We start from the raw sequence: 12,446 nt of genomic DNA, 5'->3' as shown, positions 1-12,446 counted from the left end.
GTTTTATTATTAAGTTTTATATTGATACAGGCAGTTCAATAGTAATGTGGTTTAGTTAGGAAAAAATAAGATTGACAAAGCAACCAAAAATGGTGTGAACTTAGTGGAATCATGGTCAAATGAAAATTGTGTGATTGTATTTAGTGATAAGGTTTCTGGTTCACCAAAATCAGATAGAGATTTTTGAATTTTATAATTATGTTTCATTTCATGCAGGTCATTTCCTCATATAGGATATTTTAATATCCTTGACCATTTTCCTTTTAGCACATTTTTAGTAGAAACATTTTATGTGTAAGTTTCAGAAAATATTTGGGGTGACAATAATAGAGTTAAGCAGATTCTGGAGTAGTACCGTTATGCTTTTAAAAATAGTGTTGCTCTAGCCCTGGCCAGTGTGGCTCAGTTGGTTGGGCGTTGTCTGAGAGGCCACTAATTCAATTCCCAGTTAGGGCACATACCTAGGTTGCAGATTCAGTCCCCAGTTGGAATGTGTACAAGAGGCATCTGATCTCTCAAATCAATAAAAACATTTAAAATTTAAACTTTTTAAATTACATGGAATACTTGACAAAACTATTAAATCATTTTACTATAGCCATACCTTAGAAGCCTCTGAAACAAAGAGAACTCGTTAGAAAATAAGAGACATGTGTGATGATTATGTCTTCACTTCTTTTCCTCCAATCTTTCTATATGATTAATTCCTGGTTTTTATTCCATTAATCCTTTTTATAACAATGTAGACCCCCAGTCACTGTATCATATTACCCTGTTTTATTAGCTTAACACTGTCTGAAATTTTCTTTTTCATGAGACCAGAATCTCTTTCCTTTGATTTTCTAGGACCTAGAACAGGGTCTGGTACATTGTTGGTGTTCAGTAATGAACTATGTCATAAACAAAACCAAAATTTAAAAAAAGGACTCTATGAGGACTAAGATATATATCTGGAGTATCATACCACTTGGAGTCTGGGAATAGGCAAGGTGAGACTCAACTTTTGATTATTTACTTAGAGAATTATTTACTTGGTGATGTTGATTTGGGTAATTTAAGATGACTAGTTACGATTTCATATAGAAATGTTTCTCTGGGAACTCTTATTTTAAAAAGAAACTTTTGTCCAGACACACACATGTACTAACTAAATCCTATCCACTTAAAATGCAATGGAGTTGACAAAATGGACACAGATGTGAAAATATATATCCATGGTCAGTTTTTGAGTAGCTTCATTTTCTAATCTCTTAGGCAGAGATTAAGGAATTTACTGAAAGTCATTTGTATGCCATTGCTTGGACTAGAAAGGAGAACTGCCAAGTCCTTATTTTCCAGTATATTGTTTTGACTTATGATCTATGAATGAACATCACTGTGTAGCAGACATAGTCACTTTAACTGATTCAAGCAATATTTGGCTGATACTGGTTTGAGTTATCTGAGAGTAGTTGGAGATCAAACTTTTTTTTGTAGTAAATATTTCTTATAGTAAATTAGTGTATAATTCCGATTTTGAAATGCCAACATGGTAAGTGTAGAAAGGACTTTATTTTTACTTATCTATTGCTACACTTTTTAAAATAGCTAAACAATGCTTTAAGATGTGAACAAAAGCCTTTTTATTTATTTTACAAAAATAAATTTCCACTTAGAGGTTATTCATTAGGAAAACTATTGGCTTAATATAGTTCTTTTGGATAGTTATAAGGGTTTTTCTCTTTTAACTGTGACGACTCTATGTTTAAATGAACAGACTTTGAAAAATGTTATTATAGTGCTGTCTTTACCACTGAAAATTTTCTCCTCCCCTACATATTTTTGTGAAAATCAACCACAAAATCCATGTGACCCAGAGATTTCAGTTGTTAGGAATCGAAAATATTAAAAATTTTAGTAGTAAAAGGACCCATAATCTTTTTTTTTTTTTTAGCTTGGCCAATAAGTTTATTATTGTCTTTATATGAAAAATCATCATAGAAAATTGTGGTTGGTTTTTTAGCTCTTAGCAGCTCGTTCCTGAGCTCTGAGGAAGCTTGCCTTCTTCTGAGCTACCCAATCTTTCTTCTGCTAGTTTGGTTTTGTGTTGGACATATAAATAATCAAAGTGCAGATATTTTCTAGCTTTATTCATGACCTTTCTTAGGAAGGAAAAAGCAAATCTGTACAATCAGTTCTAAATGCATGGTGTTAACAAACAGCCCATGGGATTTCAGCAATACTAATTACATAATGGCTATTAGTTCATATTTAATTTTTCAGTTGTTAATCCCGTCCTATGGCCCCTTAACTGTAGTACTCCATTCTGTTTATGATTGATTTGTTTATTGATAATGTGCCAGGTATTGTAGTTGGCCTGGGGATTCATAGATGAAGTAGTCTTATGTCCTCAAAATAAACTTCAGTCTTTCTATATTCTCTGGCATCTAATTTGTTTTTAGTTTCCTGAATTAAGTTGTGTGCTTTCATTAAATACTTATAACTTTGTTTTGTAACATATCAAGAAAGGCCTTTCTAATAATAAACTAGATCATTTTGAAGCTGTGATATTAAGAAGCCAAGAAAGTTTTAAACGGAATTGAAAATGCTTTTAGTTTAATGTGGGGAAGGCACTCCTCTCCCTTCCCACAGGTTAGGACTTTTTGTTTCCTAAGCCTGGAAATGTTGGAGCTCCCTTGCATCCTCTCTGTTCTCACATCACCTAGCTTCTCAACCCGAAAGTTTTCTTTTGTCATCCAGGGCACTTGTCCCTTTCTGTCAGCAGGCCTCTGTCTTGCTTATCTTTTATCTCTAGTCCTTAGGATTAAACATAATACAGGCACTCAATATGAAATGAATAAACAAACCTTACCAGGAGCAATTTCTGAGCTTCATCTCCTGCACTTTTCCTTTATTGCTTTCCTGTCTTCAATAATAATGTATGATTGTAGGAAGCATGCCTAAATTTTCATCCCTATAACTATGTGCTTAGTCTAGTGTCTGGTAAATAGTAGGTGTTCAATAAATATTTTATTAGAGAAGCCTGTGTAGGTTGGCTGTAACTTTTGGTCTCCTTCCCCAAAGTTAGCAGCAGCAGAATGAGAAGGAGGGAGGAGCTGGCATGAACCTTGGCCCAACATTGCCTCAGCCTACAGAGGGCAATTAACAGACAGCAGCTGGTATCCAGAATTGATGTAATAAAGTATTTTGCTATTATTTCTTACACAGATGTTTTAGGATCATGTTCATTTACACATACGCTCACCCTTCCTTTAGGTCAAGATGGCCCTGTACAATGTATTAAGTGCTATGGTAGAGTAGACGTAGAATGCTATGCCAGCAGGAGAGGGTACTTGACCTGCCTATAGAGGGCGTGTGATGTGTGAGGGGGCAGTCAGGAAAAGTTTCTTGGAATATTTTAACACATCTGAATAGACTAGACTCTTAAAGGATGAGTGGTTGATGAGAGGAAATGTTAGATTGGTGGAGGGCAAGGTGGGAAAGCTGAAGCCGCAGCAGGAGAGGAGGCTGAACAAGTACACAGGAGCCAAATCAGAAAAGATCTTCTGCTTTTGGATTTTCATCCTAAGGCATGGAGAGCCATGGGAGGTTATTAAATTTGTGGGTTGTTGTTTTTTTTCTGTTTTTCTTTTTAAGTTCTGTCAGTGCTCTACAGAGCAGATTGGAGGTGGACAATTTCGGAAATAGGCAGAACAGTTTGGAAGCTGTTGCTCTTATCCAGATGAGAAATGATAAGGCAGAACTGATGAACATAGTACAAACTGGGAACATTTGCAAGAAAGTTGGGGAAGGGCTCTAACTAGTTTGGCTCAGTGGATAGAGTGTTGGCCCGTGGACTGAACTGTCCCGGGTTCAATTCTGGTCAAGGGCATGTACCTTGGTTTCAAGTTCAATCCCCAGTAGGGGGCATACAGGAGGCAGCTGATCAATGTTTGTTATCAATGTTTCGAACTCTGTCCTCCTTTCCTCTGTAAAATCAATAAAATATATATTTTTTTAAGAAGTTGGGGGGTAGAACTTGGCTTTTTTTTATGCATTGTATTTATCCTCTCCCAGTCTGGGGGCTTGTCTTTTCACTTGTTTGTGTTGTCTTTTGGCATACAGTTTTTAAAATTAATACTGTTGAGCTTATTATTTCCTTTGGCTCGTACTCTTTATGTATTGTTTAAGAAATCCTTCCCCACCTTGAGTTCATAAAGATGTATTCTTGTTTTATGTTTTTGTTTTTTCTTAAAAGTTTTACTTTTCATATTTGGTCTTTAAACCACTTGGAGTTTGGTATATTATATGGTAAAGATCTAATTTTTTTCTATATTGATAAGCCATTTTCTAGTACCATTCTTTGTATCTTCTGTCCTTTCCTCACTAATATCTAGTTCTTCTGTTATATACTAAATTCCTATATAGGCTTGGTCTTTGTCAAGGATCTTACTCTGTTTCATTGTCTGCTCCTTCACCAGTACCTCATATTTTATTTTGATGTTTGTGTGTTTTTTTGTTTTTTGTTTTTTAAATATATTTTATTCATTTTTTTTTTTTATAGAGCGGAAGGGAGAGGGATAGAGAGTTAGAAACATCAATGAGAGAGAAACATCGATCAGCTGCCTCCTACACACCTCCCACTGGGGATGTGCCCGCAACCAAGGTACATGCCCTTGACCAGAATCGAACCTGTGACCCTTCAGTCCACAGACCGATGCTCTATCCACTGAGCCAAACCGGCCAGGGCTATGTGTGTGTTTTTTAAAATATATATTCATTGATTGATTTTTTTTTTTTTTTTAGTGTTACAGACTTTATTTTCCCCCACACTATTCAGCTACTGGCTTAATTTAATTTTTTAATTAAATGTATTGGGGGTCACATTGGTTAAAAGGACCATACAGGTTTCAGGCATAGATTTCTATGATGCAAGATCTGTATATTTCATTCTATGCCCACCACCCAAAGTCAAATCATCTTCCAACACCATATATTAGGCCCAATACCTCATATTTTTATTACTGTAGCTTTATAAAGTTTATTTTAAGCACATTTAATGTGTGTGTTCACACCAGTAATTTTTTGAATGGATATTGTGCACTATTGTTGAGAAACATGTAACTGCTTTCTTGATTTCTTTTGGAGCATGTTTTAAAAGCTATAATTTACATGCTAGACAATTCACCCTTTATAGTGTACATTTCTGTGGTTTCATCACCACAGAAAGAGATCCTATATCCATTGGTAATCACCCTCCATTTCTCTCTCCTCTAGCCCCTGGCAGCCTCTAATCTTACTGTGTCTACAGATTTTCCTATCCTGAACATTTCATATAAATGGAAATATACAGTATGTAGCCTTTTGTGAGAACATTCTTATTTAAATTGAGTAAAATTGGTAGATTAACAGGGCATTCTATAGGAATATTACAGGGCATTCTGTAGGAATATTACTGTGTCTTTTAGAAAGTATGACAAAATACTGTGCCTTAAAAGGAGGAAGAAGAGTAAATACCACCAATATTTATTTCTGCTTTGCTTTTATTGTTTAAGCATCAAATCTACATTTTATTGAAGAGAATGGTCGATTTTATGCTTTTGCTTAGTTCCTCAGTGAGCAAATGTCTTGTAGCAAATCCTGTTGTAGAAGAGTATCTTCTATTGATACCTTTTGGGTTTATTGTATATAGACAGAGTGAGAGCACTTTGATTTGGATGCATGCTGTTAGTGATTATACTAAGTGGCATGAATTGCTTTATGTCTTGTGGGTAAGTGAGTACAATCATGTGAAAATATAAAGGGAATATATTCTGTCCTGAATTATTTTTAAAACAAGCAGATTTTCCACTTTAATGTAGAAATTAGTCAGTAGCTTAGAGTCCTTTTTAAAAGGCTACCTCGGAAAGTACCTTTAAGTCAAGATACCCACCCAGATAAGGTTTACTAATACAGGACATTTACTTAACATACTAAAATACTATAAGCCCTTTGTCATTTGGAGAACTGATATTTTATTTCAGTGAAAGTGCTAAAAATAGCTCAGAAAAGAAAATGTTTCTCCCTAAATCATAGCATTAATCTTTCAAAGAGCCTCAACCAGAATGTAAACCACTTTAAAAGATTCAAAAGTTTGACAAGCAGCCTTATTGAACCTTATAATTTTGACTCCTCAAATTTTCATTTAAAAAGTAATAAGGCCCAAGCGGTGTTACTTAGTGGTTGAGCGTTTACCTGTGAACCAGGGCACACTGGGGCATTCAGGAGGCAGCCAATCAATGATATTCATTCTCTCTCTCTCTCTCTCTTCCTCTCTGAAATGAATAAAAAAATATTTTTAGAAAAGTAATAAGGAAACTAAAAATTTGTTAAGTACCTCTAGAGTTAATATCATTACACAATGGTCTCAAAGTCCCAGAAGTCCAAGCGTTTGTATTACTATGGGAATTTAACAAATTTGGGGGAAGAAAATGCTCAAATTTTATTCAGAAATAATTAGCTTCTATACCTTGGTTAAAACTTTTATGGATAATTGTAACTAGCAACTGTATAGCACTTGGATGCTGTTAAAAGTGCTTCCTTTTGTTTGTGGATAAAATAGTAAATATTGTAATCTAATATGTTTTTTGTCCCCTCAAAGGATAAGATCATCTGAAGACAAATGGAACAACTGCTTACATTTGTAATGTTGTTTGTATTTCCTTGACAAAGATTTCCAAGCAGGATCCTTTTTGTTTCAAAGATTGACAAAGTGTTGTGTAGTAGTCACTGTAACCAAATTCAGTTATTGCTCTTTGTCTGTAGCAGAGGTAGATTAGATACTATCAATTCTAGCTGCTTTTAGTGATTAAAAGGTAAACATTGTTGTTCATTTCCTTTTTGGTACTCTATAAGGCGTGGTCAAGTTCTTAGAACCAAGTGGTTGATTTTCTTTTTCCATAACCTCCACCCTTACCCACAATTTTTTTGTTGTTGTTAAAATGTAGAAAGGCTTGTTCTGGAAGAGTATTGATTTTTTTTAGTGTAATTTGCATCCTGTTCATACTTAATAGCAGTTTTTGTTTGCTGATTTTTAAATGTGTGTGTTTGGACTCTAAAAATATTCATCGTGTGTGTGTGTGTGTGTGTGTGTGTGTGTGTGTGTGTGTGTGTGTGTTACTGTGCTTTGAGTCAGCTCCAATTCCTGGCGACCCTATGAATGAGCGATGTCTACAGTGTTCTATCCTGAACAGCTTTGCTCAGCTCTGGTAGACTCACGCCTATGGCTTCTCTTATGGAGTCAATCCATTTCAAATTTGGCCTTCCTCTTTTCCTGCTGCCTTCTGTATTTTGTGTGCTTTTTTAAATAACAGGGTATCTTGATTAACTCCCACCCACCAACCCTCCCCCACCTTCCCTCCGAGATTCCACACTGTTCCATGCTTCCATGTCTCTGGATCCATTCCGTTCATCAGTTTATTTTGTTACTTAGATTCCACATATGAGTGAGATTATGTGATACTTGTCTTTCTCTGACTGACATTTAACTTAGCATAATATTTTCCAGGTCTCTCCATGCTATCTCAAAGGGTAAGAGATACTTCTTTTTTGCTGTTGCATAGTATTCCATGGTATGAGTGTACCACAGCTTTTTTTATTCAGTCATCTACTGATGGGCACTTGGGCTGTTTCCAGATCTTAGTTATTGTAAATTGTGCTGCTGTGAACATAGGGGTGCATACATTCTTTTTGATGGGTGTTTTGATTTTCTTAGGATATAGTCCTAGAAGTGGGTTCTCTGGGCAAAATGGCAGTTCTATATTTAATTTTTTAAGGAAACTTCATACTATTTTCCATAATGGCTGCACCAGTCTGCATTCCCACCAGCAGCATACTAGGGTTCCCTTTTCTCCACATCCTCTCTAGCACTTGGTCATTTGTTGATATGTTGATGGTAGCAGGGCTCTATTCTTCTTCTTCTTCTTCTTTTTTTTTTTTTAATAATACACTGTTGTTATTACATTACTAACAGTTAAATGATTTTTAAATTGTGAAAGCCAAATGTGCAATTCAGATTACTCTGATCATATAATCAGATTAAAATATGAGTAGAACAAAGAACCAAAAAGAAAGGAGTCTGTTTTAAAACCCCTGGCATGTGGGGATTTTAGCATTCTTCCTATAGGTTAAGCATTGTTTTCACATTTTTACTTTATAGAGCCTCTGGTTTCACTCTTGATAACCTGTGTATTGAAAATAGTGGACCATATTTTTAAAAAAATTAGCCCTGGCTAGTGTGGCTCAGTTGATTGGGTATCATTCCATGCACTGAAAGATTACTGGTTTGATTCTCCATCAGGGTACATGCCTGGGTTTCAGGCTCCATCCCTTGTGGGGGACATGCAGTAGGCAGCTGATCGATGTTTTGCTATTACATTGATGTTTCTCTCTCCCTCTCACTTCCTCACTCTCTAAGGGAAAAAAAAAAATTAATTACCCCCTCTACTTTTTTTCTGTGTAGATTTTTTGGGAAAAATAATAAAATGAAAATATCCCTTGATGCTGTCATCAAGAAGTCTTCATATTCAGCCTTGGCCAGTGTGGCTCAGTTGGTTGAGCATCATCCTGTGCACAGAAAGGTCACCGGTTAGATTCCTGGTCAGGGCACATACTGGGGGGGTGGGTTCAATCCAAGGTTGGAGTGCATGCGAGAGGCAACTGGTCAATGTTTCTCACCTCTCTCTCTCTCACCCCCCCTCCACCCCTCCCACTTTTTCTCCCTTTACTGCTCCCTCTCCTTCCCTTTCCCCCCTCTCTAAAAAAATCAATAAATATTTTTTAAAAAGAAATCTTCATATTCAGTAGTTAAATATGATTCATGGCTGAAGTTTTAAGGGGGCTTATGTGTGTATGTATTAAATTATTATCTTTCTTTTTAAAATATATTTTATTGATTTTTTTACAGAGAAGAAGGGAGAGGGATAGAGAGTTAGAAACATCGATTAGCTGCCTCCTGCACACCCCCTACTGGAGATGTGCCCGCAACCAAAGTACATGCCCTTGATTGAAATTGAACCTGGGACCTTTGAATCTGTAGGCCAACGCTCTATCCACTGAGCCAAACCAGTCAGGGCTTAAATTATTTTCAATATTAGAGGCCTGGTGCACGAAATTCGTGCACAGGTAGGGTCCCTAGGCCTGGCCAGCAATCAGGGCCGATCGGGGCCTTCCTTCGTTCTGCGCCGCCCCCTGGTGGTCAGCGCATGTCATAGCAAGTGATCAAACTCTTGGTTGAACTCCCAAGGGGACACTTTGCATATTGACCTTTTATATAGATAGATAGGATCTGATTTTGAAATGGTAAGTGATCATTCAGTTAGAAATCAGTACATTAATATATTTGATAGCTTTATCTTGTAATACCTCAAAGAATGTATACTTAAATGTGCCTTTGTATACTGAATTTATTTAGACTTTTTGCTTTAAAACAAAATGACCCTCTAATTTTTCAACAGTATGTGTCTTAAAATTTTGTTTTTAAATGTTTTGCCATGGAAATCTTTAAATAGTAAAAACGCCAGATTTTCAAGAACCAGCATAGCTGGTACATTACTGCAGATTGTGTGCATGCATTCTTTTCTTGTTACTATAGAAACATACAGACTGTGGATTTATCATAAACCATGAGAATTGTTCCTTGCAACAGTTCACAAAAAGAAACATCTGGATCCCTTGTTTATTCTGGTGTAAAAGAAGACCACCCTTTTTTTCTGAATTATGGAAATCACATATCTCTTGGGGATTTTTATTGGGTTAATAGACTCTCTCTGGAAATTTATTTGACTTCATATCAGTCTCTTGGTGTTTTAAGCCTTGAAGGGAAAGTTAGCCAAGAACTAAGGAGAATCTCAGTCATTAGTGGCAAGGTAAGCAGTCAGATTTTGCCAAGGATAGTACCTGCATAGGAGGCTGTAATTGCATTTATATTATCTTGCATTCTCCACGGAAAAATCCTCAACAACTCTTTAAAGCATTTCATTTATATGTAATAACTCCCTTAAGTTTACATAGTTCAGTTTAAAAGATTATTAAGCCTCTCCTCTGAGCATTGGCTTTGGGTTCTTGGAGCACATGGATGAAAAAATTACTTCCTGCTTTTAAGAAAACCACATAAACAGGTTGTTTCATGATTAATTCTAAGAGGCCTGCATAGTATATCTTAGAAACACAGAGGGAAGTTACTCAGACTAGCCTACAGCTTAAGTTACTACTTGGAGATGACTTTTTGAGCTCAAAAGTTGGTTAAAGGTCAAGCCAAAAAATGTGTAAAGGGGCATATTAGGCATCAGGCATAACATTAGTGAAGGCACAGTGGTACAGAATCATAGTGTGTGCAGTAATTCTCAGAAATTTGACATTATTAGTGTACAGAAGTGACATTAGGTTGGAGACGTCAGTAGAGACGGTAGAGACCTTGCTTGGAGGGTGTGCTCTGTAAGCCAAGGTGCTTCAACTTTTTCTAGGAGTCATTGAGGAATTTTAATAAGTGTTGTGGTTGCATTTATAAGTTAAGTAACCTAGGAATGTATTTAAGGGGTAGATGGGTCTGAAAACAGAAGTAGGCAATTTATATGACATCTTAGAATGATTGTTGATTTCCAAAAGCTTGAATAATGGTACCAACATGAGGAATTTTGATGTATAATCTATATATATAAAAAGCCAGAGACCATAATGCCATCACAACCATAACGACCTAATGACTAGTTCAAGGGTGGGCAAACTTTTTGACTCGAGGGCCACAATGGGTTCTTAAACTGGACCGAAGGGCCGGAACAAAAGCATGGATGGAGTGTTTGTGTGAACTAATATAAATTCAAAGTAAACATCATTACATAAAAGGGTACGGTCTTTTTTTTTTTTAGTTTTATTCATTTCAAACGGGCCGGATCCGGCCCGCGGGCCGTAGTTTGCCCATGGCTGGACTATTTGCTATGACACCCACTGTGGTCAGCGAACCAGCCTGATTCAGGCCGGATTGCCCCCAACACCCCGATCAGGTCGGCTAGGCTCCGATCAATGGGTGGCGGTGGTGGGGCAGAACTGGGGTCTGGTGAGTGGGAGGAAGGCAGACCGCTTGGTCCCTCCCCACGTCCTGCAGGCTCCAAATGATCAGGGGATGGCTAATGGGGGAACCGGGGTGAGCGGCACAGCAGCGACTGGTGAGCAGGCGGAAGGCAGACCTCTTGGTCCCTCCTCCCAGCCCTCAGGCTCCAATTGATCTGTGGCAGCGGCAGGGTGGGACTTGGCCCTGATCACAAGCTAGGCCTAGGGACCCTAACTGCACACAATTTCGTGCGCTGGGCCTCTAGTGAAATAGAAAGTTTTCTCTTGTTGAGAAACACTGGCGTTAAGGATAGAAAAATAAGTATATACAGTATAGCATGTAACTCTATAAGATAGAATCCAGCAATATGTATGGTCTACCAGAGAATTGTTCATTTTGAGATTTTTTTAAACTGACTTAAACTATACATTTTAACATATCATGAATAGTTGATACTTATAGTCCCAAGCTGAATCACGTGACATGCTTCCTTTTTTTTAAACTCTGTGTCTAAGATTTCACTTAAGAATTCTATAAACTTTCCTCTTAGACTACCCTCATGAATAAGTTGGTAAATAAATCAGAGCCTTAAATCTTTAGTTGATAATTTTCACCTTTTTTTCCTTTAAAACTATTTATAGAAACCGAAGGACTTGTATGCACTCATATAACCATAACTAATGGACATAAGACACTGGGGGGTAAGGGAGGGCAGGGGCTTGTCAAGGGCGGGGGGGGGAAAAAAGGACACTTATGTAATACCCTTTGTAATACTTTAAGCGAAAAATAAAAAAAAAAAAAAATAAAATAAAATAAATAAAACTATTTATAGACAACTTCAACAAAATTAAGAAAAAAGTATTTGTTGATTTATTTTTCTTTAAAAAAACTAGAAACTGGTCTAAGGAAGAATTTGTCATAAATTGTTTGCCTGTGGTGGGATCATTTACTTGGAAGACTAGTATCATTATGGTATCTCCCACCAAATTGTTAACTCTTCAGGATGCCTGAAGTATAAAGTGTGAATATTTTTGTTTATGTTGCTATTTACTTTACATACTTATGGATTGTAGGAAATTAGCTTACTTAACAAGCCAGTGCTGTGGAACAGAGTGCTTATGTTTGAATCCTCCATTTACAAGATGTGTGCCTATGGGCAAGATATTTAATTATGCTGGCCTTCACTTTTCGTTTGTAAAATGGGGGTAGTAACAGTATTTCCTCAAAGGGATGGTATGAGGAGTAAAATAATATAACCAATATGAAGCAGTTAGGATGGTATTGACACATAGTAAGTCCTCAAATGTTAGCTATTATTATTATTATTATTATTATTACTACTAGAGGCACGGTACACAAAAATTTGTGCACTTGCGGGGGG

At 36.7% G+C, this 12,446-nt stretch overlaps 1 protein-coding gene across 5 annotated transcripts in view; it reads left to right on the top strand.

Moving 5' to 3' along the window:
• NSD3 (nuclear receptor binding SET domain protein 3) overlaps positions 1-12,446 on the top strand; it is a 118,067-nt gene that overhangs the window by 13,234 nt on the left and 92,387 nt on the right. The window contains exon 1 of one of the 5 annotated variants that reach the window (XM_070408413.1): positions 878-989. The exons of the other annotated variants lie outside the window; for them this stretch is intronic. The gene's annotated coding sequence lies outside the window, so the exon portion shown is untranslated. Of the gene's footprint in view, positions 1-877; positions 990-12,446 lie in introns of those variants that run through there. 5 annotated transcript variants of the gene reach the window in all.

This window comes from Myotis yumanensis, unplaced genomic scaffold, assembly GCF_028538775.1.
Source record: "Myotis yumanensis isolate MYYU_CA2020_CCGP unplaced genomic scaffold, mMyoYum1.0.hap1 SCAF_3, whole genome shotgun sequence".
Lineage (NCBI taxonomy): Eukaryota > Metazoa > Chordata > Mammalia > Chiroptera > Vespertilionidae > Myotis > Myotis yumanensis.
Note: the sequence above shows the minus strand (reverse complement) of the source record. Positions and strands in the feature narration are given on the sequence as shown.